Source organism: Aethina tumida, chromosome 1 (genome assembly GCF_024364675.1).
Source record: "Aethina tumida isolate Nest 87 chromosome 1, icAetTumi1.1, whole genome shotgun sequence".
Taxonomy (NCBI): domain Eukaryota; kingdom Metazoa; phylum Arthropoda; class Insecta; order Coleoptera; family Nitidulidae; genus Aethina; species Aethina tumida.
The window spans coordinates 66,012,377-66,025,802 of NC_065435.1; positions in this window are offsets into that span (position 1 = coordinate 66,012,377).

Consider the following 13,426-nt stretch of genomic DNA (forward strand, 5'->3'; position numbering starts at 1 on the left):
CCCAGCGTTTCAAGCCGTTCGAGCTCAATTCCTGAGAGATGCGGACGAATATTATCAATAACTTACGGTTATCGTCGATAATGGCTTGAAAATTTTTTTGCATAAAATTAACAATATTCCTTGCGTATATTATGTCGATTTTCATTCTTCCTTCAAATCAAAAGGGTCCTTGCCTATTCTATTCGTTGTTGCATATGGTCGTGGGTCAAATGCAAGCGTTGCAATGGTCATTGTGAACAAAAATATGCATTTGCTAAGCATCTTCGTACCGTAACTGGAGCGATACGACCCATTGTAGCGTTTTCTATCTGACCAGCCAGTTTCTAGGAGGACTCTGTAGGATCACCATTAAACCTCAATCGTATATATCTTCATTAGCATTAATTTTCCTTGATGTACCACTCTTCTATACTCTTCTATATATATGTCGGAGGGTTCATGTGAAACGCAAGTAGTACTATGGGTTGCATACTTATAGTACTTGGGTGGAATCAGCGGAAGTGCTAAGCAGGGGATGGTACTCGAACCGAGGGTGACTGTAGAGGAGACCTGCGAGGGCGGACAGTTAAGCTCCGTCAGGGAAGCTGCGTAGAAGTCTTGGCTTGGCATAACCGTCGGGATCACCGCGTTTCATACGACTCCTAATTGTTTGACTATTAGTTGTAATCCTGTGCCTGTTAGTTCAATTACATTGTAAGGACTATTTGCGTGTTATTTAATATTCGAAATGGCCGATAATCCTGACCGCGCTGCGACATATATATATATATATATATATATATACAGAAACTTAGATCCACTTATTAAGGAAGAAATCAAAATGGTGCCACTTAAAGTTTAAAAATTCTTTGTTGTGGAGTCTTAAATAATACAGTGTTTATTATTACTGCAATTTATTATGACATATTTTTAGGGACGCCATAATTTTTGTTGCAAAAAAGTCATTTATTAAAAATTGACAAATAAAATAAAATATTATTGACTTAATCAGAAATCGTTTAGGTAAGATCAGTCCGATATTTTATTATCAACGAAAATATAATATTTGTATAGTGACATAATAATTATTTCAGGCCTTATCATCGTAAACAAGTTTATCTACGACACCTCATCTACGTTCATTTAAGAACATCTGTCTAAACATCAACTGCTGCAAATAATTTAGACGTACCGGAATGAACTCTATTAAATAAAGTAAAGAGGAAAATACTAATGGAAGTGGTAAAATGATATATCACCAATAAAAACAACCACTTGAATTGCTGAGTGGCAATAAATGAATATAAAACCATATTTTTAATCGACTGTGTTCGCAACATCAATTAATGTTCTAAAGTAGTTGATTTATAATAATATGATAAGAAATTACTTTTGAATAGCATTTTTGAATTAATGCTCATGCTTCACGCTTTTTAATTGCAATAAAAAGTCACAAGCATTGAATGTTTCCCTCCACAAATGTGGCTTACTAGTTTTTCCATTCACATCATAGATTATTGGAAAATAAACTCTTCATTTAAATCCACGTATTATACAATATGTCTAATAAAACAGTATCTCGAAAATTATGAAGTAGCACTACTGCCGTCCTAAAAACAGATGCCATATTTATAAATCAGTCAAATAGAAAAAAGTTCTTAACTATTTAGAAATTTTTAAAACAACCAATGTGAATTATTAAACAATTATTAAAGTAAATAAATATAAAAGCAAGTTGATTGCTAAAAAATAATGGAAATTTATCAACATTAGAAATCATACAGGGCCTTTTGTATTAAAATTTTATTTTGGTTATACAAGACAGAAATACCATATCTGCGAAAAACTCTCAATAGCTCGATATTATTGCTTCAAATATTTATTTCAAGATGATCTGAATGTCACTGAATTATTTTTATATTAAAAATTACTTTATTATTATATAATGTATACATACAAACAATTGTATTAAAATAAAAATCTCAATTTCTATTTATTGAAACATAAAAGTTAGATTCAAACTTAATGTCTAGGTAAAAAAAAACACAATAATGCATTTCAAAATTCTGTTTTACATTTGTCAGTCAACAGTTTTCGGGCAAATTTGTCCAAAAATGTTTTCGATTTTTCGGATGTTACAAAAGTTTTTATGTTGGTAAAATTGATATAAAGTTAATTTAACTTGCCACGAACCCATTGATGTAAAAGTCCCAAAATCCTATTTTTATGTAGCTACGAGATCTACGAGAATGCAGAGTCATCAATCACATTTAATGATAGTAAAGCAACAACAAAATTTTAAAGAAAATTAAATTATACATTTATTTATTTAAAAATCATAAATATTTCTAAATCGTTTTATCGCAATATTTTTAGAGTGAATAAGTATTTGAGGTTCTTATCATGATAAATAAATTTTATATAATAAAAATCTTATCAAAATCTGTGTATATAAACGAAGCCGTTTCTCCACTTTCTGTAATAAGGCACCGAAAAAACCATGGAGGAGATAAAAGTTAATTTCGTAAGTTTGTGTTAATATTTTCTACAGTAAATTAATACTATTAAAAATACATTCAATTTTTTTAGGATCTATTTAAATATAATTTCAAAATGACTACAAAGTAAGTACACTTTTTTGATTATTTTAACTGTAGCTTTAAAATCTGTTTTAACATTTAGGAAAATATTATTCTCAAGGAACGCACGTCATCTTGTTATACATATCAAAAATAACAACAACGGTAAGATATTGATACAAATGAAATTTCTCGTTTAACACCACATTTCAAAATCGTATTTCACTCATAGGGACCTGCATTGTCAATTACATTATTATATATATTTTTTTTTAATAATTTCTTAGAGTACAATAATTTGAGGTTGACATTTTTTAACCCATTTTACAGAATTACAGAATTTACCACATTTTTACAGAATCGACTACTGCTCATAAATTCTATTCAATCCACACCCCGACGGTCTGCATGCATTGTTGAATTGTTGTTGCGTAGTCTGTCTTCAACGGGTTAAAGATAATCTCAAATATTTTTTTGTTCCAATACTTACCAGTAGTAATTGCAAAAGATAGAATTCCTCTATTAAATGCTTTTTTTCTATTTAGATCGATTTTTACTTTATTTCTTCCATGGTTTTTTCACATAAATATTTTATTGGGCAAAATTAATGCCTGTTCCAACACTGAAATTTAAAAGGCGACATTCCATCGAGCCAAGCCCAAAAGTGGATTAGGCCTATTGGGGACACCACTTTAAAAAAAACGCGCCGCAAACTCTACCTCATGGTGGTGTGGAAATGAGTTTATTTTTAATGCATGGTATATATTACTTTAAAAATATATTTGTAAAATCATTGTAATTAAACACTTTTAAAAAATATAAATATAAAACTAATAAAAACACTTACTGTGCAGTTCAAAGAGGTGTTTTTGCCACAATTGCAAAATTGTAAATTGTTTATTTAAATATATTTCTGTTTTCCAATAAAACAAATGTGTGTGGGTAATAATATTAAATTTTTGAAATATTGCTATATTTTAATGTTTTGTTTTTTAATAAAATGTATATTTACTTAACTCCAATGTAACAGCATGGAGTAATTTTTTTAACAATTATAAATTACACTTTACAGTGTTGCGTCATTTTTAAAAAATAATATTTTTAAAAACCATGTTAAATAGTATTAAATAACTAATTCTAACAACTCCAAAAATAGACAAGATAAAACTATTATTTAACTCTTGTTAAATTTTTATAAAATTTTTGAAATTTATTTTAAATGGTGTATTAAAAATGAATTGTGATTAAATAAATCAGTTACTTAGCCATATATATATAAATATATATATATATATATATATATATATATATATATATATATATTATAATACCGATGTAGATAAATATTCTTAGAAATTGTAGTTGACTCTGTAACGTACGCTTTGAGTTCCAATAGCTCGATACTATTGCTTAAAATATTTATATTTATTTTTTTATATTAAAAATCTTAAAAATCATACTTTATTAAGTTACATTATGTAATATACAAACAAAATTGTATTAAAATAAAAATCTCATAATATGTTGAAAATGAAATGTGGCTAAATAAATCAGTTACTTAACTACATAACGATTGAATATAGATTTTATTGCTGATCTTATCAATACTCCTGAAGAAACAAACTAATAAATAATATCGAAACAGATAAAAATATTCTCAGAAATTGTAAATGTCTCTTTTAACTGAACTTATGCTTTTATATAAATTTATATGACATAGCAAAGGCAAGTAAACTCATTGTAGCGATTATTTCGTATAATTAGATTGTTGAAATATATGGATTATACCCAGTTTCTTTATTTATTAAATATTTTTAAAGAATATTATTTGCATAAAATTGCACATAGGAACATTGCTACAAATATCTGTCACAGCTATAATACAGTATGCAACTTCTAAATATTTTGTTGGGTATTCTTTGTTCGATATCGGTAATGGTCGTTTCAAAATAAATTGCTTTTTGATGTATCAATCGATATTAGAGGTTCCACAAGTTTTCAATTGTATTTAGGTTGACCAATTGAGAATCTCGACATTTTCCATTACATATCGCATGATGTCTTTATACATATGCGAAACATTCCATTTTACTAAGAACCGCGTTTACTAGAAAAAGAATCACATTTTCTACCAGGATGCAAAACAAAACAGCCCGTACTGCTACCACAAAAATAAATAAACATTCAGTTCTAAAATGTTCGTGTTCAAAATGGGGACATGACCGCTCTCATATTTATAGCAAATTTACTGATTGTAAATAGATATTATCGTAATTAGATATTTATTATAGTAATCAATTCTTGATACATAGATAAGATATAATAATGTATTCAGTTATTGGCTTTTTATTAGTGAAATTGAGTTTTATTATTTTTTATCATAATGTTGTAAATCAATCACATTTTATCATATAAACAAGTATAAAAACGATATACGCAAATATATAGATTTACATTCGATAATTTAAAAAAATGATCTCAAAAGTGATCTTGAATCGATTCTTAGTTCCGCATTTACTATATACTCTATTTTTTGAGGTATTTGCGGTACAGATATGATAGAAAATGAGCCAATTTTGACAATTAATTTCTTAGTTGTTAAAAAATATTACGACTTCAAAACTATGTCACGTCAGAGATCAAACATTTATTAATCCATACCCAGACTTTGAATTCAACATAGGGAAACTCAGCTCTTAATATTTTTTTATATTTGTAATGTTTTTATGCCATTCCAAGATAAATATTTTTGACATATCTAGGACCAAAACTTTTAATAGGAGGAAGATGAATGTATTGTTTATGATATGATTTTGTTCTATTGATTCATCATTTCAAATACATTTTTGAATGTGCTATTTCTTTGCCCAACCAAATCTAATATTTAAATTAATATCTCCGACATTTATAAGATGTGTAACAAAAAAGAAAAAAAAAATAAAATATTGAAATATATTTTTTATATTATTATACTAGATAAAATTTTATTTTTTGAAATGTTTTAGAAAATGTTTGATTTTATATTTTGTGTATATAATATTTATTTACTAATGTTGTATCATGTTGTATTCTAAAAACTAATATTTTCTTATTCTGTAATATTAAATGGTACAAACATTTTTGTTAATTGAACTGTGCATAAATATGAAAATTTTAATTTGTATAATACTCTTTTTGCTTTAAATTTCAGTTCGCCTCTGAAGCATAAACTTAACTTGACCAATGTGTAGGTAAAATTGGTATCTGTTAATTGTGGTATGCAAGGGAAAACACTGATGAATTGATCCTTTAATCCTGTTTCACAGTGCGCACAGTGAACATTTTGTCTGATCTTGTCCCTCTAGGACGTCTAAAATAAATTTTAAATAAATTAAATGTAGACACGTCACTAAAAACTACCCGACCCCATTACTCTGTGATCCAGTCGATATGATTTTCTTTCGAATTTTTCTCAATCAATATGTTCAAAAATTTCAAAAATAAATTCATAAAAATAATATAATTTTTAATATTTTTCCAGAATTATAAATATGTAGATTTTTTATGAAATTTGGTACATACCCATTTCAGGGGGTGTTTAATACAGTGACGTGGTTAGATTTGGTATAAAAAATTTGCTAGCAAATTTTGATTTTGGGCCAAAAGATTTTGTCTTTAAGTACAAGTTTTCATGCTTTACAATTGAAAAAAAGTTAAAAATAAATTGTTAAAATCGGATAAAAAAACAAATTTTAAGATGACTTTCAAAGGGACACACTCTATAAATAAGACCTCGGTTGTTGTCACTAATTAGGTGCAGAGCGCCAAAAGTATCGATTCAGTAGATTTCGCGACTTCAAGTTACTTACTTACATAGAGTCATCAATGCCAGATCCGTACATGGTGGAGTTGTGTCAAGAACACGCTGTTGACCTTGTCTGCGGCTAACCCGGTTTTTCAAGAGAAGTTCTACGCTCAACTCGATCTGTACAATTTTTATCGACTTCTTTCACCCATCCATGAGAACTCGACCTTATAGAGATACCCATATGCATAATGGACAGTAGAACAAAACAACCTTCATTGAATGCACTTGCTGTTATATGAGCAGCAATGTCGGCGAGATTAGAGGTTCCACTTAAAATTTTTGGAGTAATTTTCCATATAAGGTTCAAACTTTCATTATTGTTTTGTGTGAAGCCTCCTAGACGTCACTCCAAAAGTTAATCATTACTCAAGTCTTCACAGATAGATTTTAATGCTTGTAACACCTCGCTTAGATGTACGGTGTAACTGTGTGTGTGTGATCCCGAAGGTTATGTCAAACCAAGTCAAGACTTCTACTCATTTTCCCTGATGGAGCTTAACTGTCCGTCCTCGACTTCTACCGTCACCCTCGGTTCGAGTACCATCCTTGCTTAGCCCCGCTGAGCTATGTGTATGCAACCAACAATACTATTATATATATACGTACATTTATTAAGAATAGCCCATCCTCCTATTTTTTATTTCAAATGGGAAGCAGAGGCAAATGATAACTTATTAAAAAAAGCTTTTAATTTCTTATATGTTAGATTGCTGCTGTAATTTCTTCCCGAATGGTTTAATGTTTTGACGAGTTTTTGAATTTTGTTAAAATTAATTAATAATTAAGTACAGATTTATTTCTACTTATCAGAACTCCTGACACATCAGCAATAATAAATATTGATATGATAAATATTCTCAGAACTTGTACATATCTCTCAGACATAATATAATTTTAATATAAATTTATATTATATAACGCAGCTAAAACAAGTAAAATCATTATGGAGATTATTTCGAATAATTCGATTATTGAAATATATCTATTATGCCCAGTGTATTTATTTATTTATTATTATTGTTATTATTATAATAATTTTTTTAGAGAATATTCTCTAAACAAAACTTTGTACATATCATAGATTAGATATTATAATAAATAAAATTAAAATAATTTAAGACATTACTTTAGAGCTGGACTCTTGTAATTTTTTTCAATTCAGAATCTATTGTATCATTATGGAAAAAGTTTTTCATTGTAGGTATGTATTATTAATATTTGAGAATAATATATGATATATGATAGATTAGCGACTGTTAGTCTGTCTTTTTAGTTTGATTAAAACACTAAATTCACAATAATACCCTTTATTACAACAAACGTACTTTAGCCCTCGACATATAAAGCTTGACTGCCTGGTTCTTTCTTAAGAACTGCCCCGATTATTAAATGTAAACAAATACTTCAGATTTGCTTATAAAACAAAACTAGTCTAAATAGATGTGAGCACGTCGCATCGGTCCATCGGTGAAGGTGATGACATAAGCTAATATATACGTCGCAGCGCGGTCAGGATTATCGGCCATTTCGAATATTAAATAACACGCAAGTAGTCCTTACAATGTAATTGAACTAACAGGCACAGGATTACAACTAATAGTCAAACAATTAGGAGTCGTATGAAACGCGGTGATCCCGACGGTTATGCCAAGCCAAGCCAAGACTTCTACACAGCTTCCCTGACGGAGTTTAACTGTCCGCCCTCGCAGGTCTCCTCTACCGTCACCCTCGGTTCGAGTACCATCCCCTGCTTAGCACTTCCGCTGATTCCATCCAAGTACTATAAGTATGCAACCCATAGTACTACTTGCGTTTCACATGAACCCTCCGACATATATATATATATATATATATATATATATATATATATATATATTATATATCAAATTTAAACAATTTTTGAAACATTACACTCAGAAAATATTTTTTCCAAATGCTGTTGATTCCCAAATATTTTATCTATATATAAGTTTTCAAAAGTAAGGAGAGAATCCTTTTTTGTCTCGTATTCGTCAATTTTCAGACGTGAATTTGAATCTTTGACGAAAAATAACCAAAGTAATCGTTTTTAATCCGAGTATATTTTAATTTTAGTACTATAACTAAGCGTTGTTTGCATCCGTTAGAAGGTTAAATTTAAAAAAAAATCTAGATATTTCAGAGCGAGATTTCTACAGGTTTCAAAGCAGTTGACGTATTCGGGATTGTAAGGATTTTTGTTTTTCCTAAGGGGTTTTGTGAATTGATTTAACCAGTCTTACGAAATTGTGCATAAATCTTCTGTACTATCCAAGAAGACATAAAAACTTTTTTATTTCTTTGTGGTCTTAGGTTTTTTTGAATTGCAATAATATTGTCGGAGTTAACTTTAATTCCATTCCAAGATGACATGAGCTTTCTGGTTCGATTTTTGGGGTTTGTTAAGTACTTTGTCTAGCTTGGTCAAATGTTCTCGGAGGGATGTTAAATAAAACGAGTTACGAGGACATGATTCATGACACGTTGGAAGGTTGCTGGTGCAATTTTTAAATCTTTAGGTACGGGAAAGTATATATAGTAGCTACTCATTTTATGTTGAAATTAATTTTTTAAATGTCCTCCGGGTACATCTCTAATAGATGGAATCCGCTAACCAGATCGAGTTTTGAAAAGCAGTTACAACACATCCAATTTGTGTAATATGATATTAGGATTGATATATGTATCAGTGGGTGACTACCCATATGGGCGCGGACCAGGGCGATTGACTAGCATTATTACATTCTGCAGCATCTTTTCCAACTGATTTTTTTGCGTTCTTTGGATAAACGAAACCGGTATTTCGTCTGTGTTTCAATTCTATGCCGAATTTTATTTGTAAATGTTAGTTCTTTGTTTGTTACCGCTTTTGTATTTTTTACCAACTTTTATTAATTCTTTGGTTTCTTTTTAGTTTAGGTGTTCTACTCTTATAGGGGAAGGTGTATATGATTTAAATTTCAGAGTTTGACAACTCAAAATTGTATAGTTTAAAATTATTTCAAGTTGGAATGACTGTGGAGTGCATTTTCCTGTATTTTTAATTAATTTAGTGTTTGAGTTTAATTAATTGTCATACCTTATAGTAACGTCAAATTTATATAAGAAGGTTAACTTTCCATTGCACTTAAATTTGCAGAATAATTGTATTTTGATCGCTTCAGAGGATGAAATACTGTTGGGACTATGAGCATGTTAGATTTATTAGTTTGGGAGAGTGGGTTGTTTGGAGAATGTTTTCTATCTGCGTAAATGATTTACGGTTATTTTTTGATGAAAAGGTGATGTTTGAATGTAATGTTTAGAATTCCAGTACCGAAAGATTTTAGGGTGACTAGACCTTAGTGATATCATAAAAGCTATTTACTATCTGTTTTAAATGATGAATAAAAGGTCTTAACAGACCATGTTTTCCGCTTCAATTTGGGATAATGTTTAGTAAGTTACTAATATTGTAACCATTTTCCTATTTCGTTTCGTTGAAATATTATTGTTATATTATGTACATGCATTGTAGGGATCAGATGAAAGGCAAGTAATATTTAGGTGAAATGAGTGGTACGAAGTACCAAACAGGAATAACAATCTAACATAGGGTGACAGTGATGAAGACCTGCGAGGGCGGACTGTATGGCTCCATCATGGAAGCTGAGTAGAAGTCTTGCCTTGACTTAGCACAGTGATCATATTTTTTTTTGTCGCGGCACACTTTTACCTAATTCAAAATTGACGTCACACAAAGAAAAAGATAAACTTAAAAGTTGTTTATTTACCTATAAATACACTGTGTAAAATAGTTATGATAATAATTTTGAATGTAAAATAAAATAGTACGTACTACAAAAACAACAGTAAGTGACTAATGAAAAGTTTCGCCACTTTTCAACAATTCGCTATCCTCAGATTTCCTCTTCTTGGAATGTTCCTTCTCTATTTCTTCTAATATCTTGAGATATTGATTTAAGCTGATATTTTTTCTAATTATATACAGAATAAACCTAATTCCACAATTTAACTGATAGATTTCAGTTGATTGATTATAACGTCTGCTTATATATTTTAGTAATTCATTACTAAAATAACCGACATTTACGAAACATATAAAGTATAACCAAATCGAAATTACGAAATATATATATCGATTGAGATTATTAAATAAAAGTATACACAAGTAGTCTAGCGTTTCTATTCCTCCGCCCGGACCATATTGCTTACAATTGCATTTTGCTTCCAATGGAAATACTTGAGCGGCAAATTGGCTTCCTTTTATTGCATTATGAACATAATCAAAAAAGTTGCCTAAGTACCGATGGAGAATATAAATCTGGATACACTAAAAAAATTTAATCAATTATAATTAAGTTTCATGATGCATTTAATTTTGAGACTAACCACAAAAACGAAATTTAATCCTTCGAGTACAAAAAAAATGATACGTTTCATTTTAAAATGTTCATATTTCAATAAAAATTTTGTTAATTCTTCATAATTATCTTTATCAGAGGAAGCTAGAAAAAAAAAAAGAAAATTATAGTTCTCTGCAGGCGATACGGGTGTACGAGGGTGGGCTGAAAAGTTTCCGTCCTCAACCCAAAGACGGCGCAATATTTTAATTGTAATATTATACAATATTGTACTAAACCTAATTTTCTACACTTTTTTTTGCTTTTTTATTACACTTTCTATAAAGGTCGGATATTGCTTTTCATGTCATTATTAATCTGATATGTTATGCTTTGTCGAAAAAAACATATTATTAAATAAATTCAATTACAGTGAGAAGAAGGAAACGTTATACTACAGAGAGGAGGAAGATAATAATTACAATGCTATACAAACAATAAAACGTTGAGTGAATGAACAAAATTTGCAAAAATATATTTCAGGAAAGATATCCAAAAGTAATTTATCGATCAAGACTAAAAGATCTCCAGAATTTTGGCGAAGGGTACTTTGAATGGTCAATAGAACAAAATCAGTTTATAAAAAATACGTTCATCGTCTTCCTAATAGAAGTTTGGGTCTCAGATAAACTACAAAAACTTTGAAACACGGTGGAGGAAAATTTGTGCTTTGGGGTTCCTTTCCTTGTCATGGTATACAACCATTAGAAAAAATTATTAGTACAATGGACCGTGTTGTATACAGAGACATCATGAGAGATGTAATGGAACCATTTGGCAACTATAATTTACATTATAATTACATGGATTTTTATGCATGATAATGATACGAAGTATGCCTCCAAAATTTTTCAAATTAGGTTAAGAGTGTGCTATTTAGATTGAATTTAATTAGAGGAGTGCGTTTCCTTCAACTCTCTGGCCATCACTGTATATGTAGCTACATTACTAGCTAGTCTATACAGTACTTACATGATCTAGGCAATTCAAATTTAAAAGTATTAATTTACATTATATTCACTTTGTGTAACCTCTCTATTTTATTATGATTAAACAAAATTCTTCTTCTATAAATACTTTTAGTTTGATAATTGTCTGATCTGTATATTAACTATGTGAGCGCCGTTGTGACAGTTCGTTACGGTGATGTAACAAACCAAATTTGGGGAAAGTAAGAGTAATTGTGATTATTTTATAAAAATATGTTAATTTCTATTTCTAATATTATACAAAATTATTTCGTGGTATACTTACGTACGTAACTAATTATGTCCTTTATCAGTTTCTGTATGATACGTTTCCAAATAAATCTTGGTAAATAAAATAAAAAACTTTGTATCAAGAAAATATAAGGAATCCATTGATAGATAACATGACTGGTTTTTATACTGTCATGAGGTTGATTACCAAGGCCCTCTAAATTTCCTTTAAAGTAAATTAATAGTAAACTTGTTACAAATAAAATCAAATAGGAACATTTCATATTTCACTTACCTCTTTTAGTTTGATAATATGTGTAGAGCCCCGACTGCAAGCAATATGCATTGATAAAATCTTTATTCGTATTTGGGCTACATTCAATAGGAGTACCGAAATAAATTTTAGTAGTTATTATAACAAAAAATAAAAATATTAAACCTACTGAATATTTATAATGTAATTCAAAAAGGAAATTATCTATTTTAATTTCGCTCTCTTTCGAGGATCTTTTAAAAAAAGAAAAGTAAATTGCACTCATTTTCTAATCGAATCACATGTACACATACAATAAAAATTTAAACAAATATATTTTTTATAACAGGCCTAATGAAATCATTATTAATATATATTACGATTAGATACAACAAGATAAGATGGCATCGATAAAAAATGTGAAACTTATTAATTACTGATATGCTGTATGAGTTGCAAGCCAAGTAAAGAGCATTTGCGGCATGTATTGTCTTTTCATTCAAGAAATAAACGCGAATGGAAGCCGCCAATATGTGATTGTCTGAACCCACGGTTAAACATTCAGAAAGTAGGAAAATTGATATCTCATCAGTTGCTGGAAAGGCTCAAAATAGTGCGTGCAGGTTTACTTTCAAAACACGATTCAGATCATGACTGAGGACAAAAAATTTTGAAAACCGAAAAACTTCAGATATCATAGGTACATTCAAACCACCGTAAAACAGAATCGTTTGGGAAAAAAGATATTGTTATGCATCTGTTGTAATCAAATGGGAGTCGTGTATCATGAGCTCCTCCTATGAAGTGCAGCCGAATGGTGTATTGTTTGTTCACAGATGAACCTAAGTACACATTATATCATTCGGATATTCGAATTTGGACATGGCGTGAATATAGTAACAAATATCATAAGTAAATCATTCCAACTGTTGCTTTTGGATCTGGTTCTGTAACAGTGTTATAATTTCATTTGTTGTAGAATTTGGACTATCCGAATTAGACCATCTGACCAACCGAGACATAAATTTGGCGTTCCAAAATCATGATATTATTTGGATGCAGTGGCCCCCACCTTTACCAGTTTACAATACAATTGAACACATATGAAACCATCTTCAAAGACAAATCTACACTCAAAATCATCAGCT